We start from the raw sequence: 241 nt of genomic DNA on the forward strand, positions 1-241 counted from the left end.
TAGACACAACACTTACACACTCTCCTCCGCCGCACTGCTAGGACCCACCCCTAGTAGAGAGGAGGTACTCCACACATGTGACACTCGTTTGCTGTCTCACCTCCTTCGGTGTCCTTGTGTCTCTTTGTTTTGTTTCCTTTGTGTCTCTCTTTGTGTTTTTCGTTTCCCTCTCTCACTATAATTTCCTTTCCCCTCTAGTCCCCTCATCAGGGAACTCCCTTAACTCAACTTTAAATTCAGG

At 47.3% G+C, this 241-nt stretch overlaps 1 long non-coding RNA gene across 1 annotated transcript in view; it reads left to right on the forward strand.

The window, feature by feature from the left end:
* Positions 1-70: 70 nt before the first annotated feature.
* Positions 71-241, forward strand: part of LOC107704511 (uncharacterized) — a 21,529-nt gene continuing 21,358 nt past the window's right edge. Inside the window, exon 1 of the long non-coding RNA XR_001635967.1 lies at positions 71-161. This is a non-coding gene — a long non-coding RNA (uncharacterized LOC107704511). The remainder of the gene's footprint in view (positions 162-241) is intronic.

The sequence above is a fragment of the Sinocyclocheilus anshuiensis genome, unplaced genomic scaffold, assembly GCF_001515605.1.
Source record: "Sinocyclocheilus anshuiensis isolate Anshui unplaced genomic scaffold, SAMN03320099.WGS_v1.1 scaffold1538, whole genome shotgun sequence".
NCBI lineage: Eukaryota > Metazoa > Chordata > Actinopteri > Cypriniformes > Cyprinidae > Sinocyclocheilus > Sinocyclocheilus anshuiensis.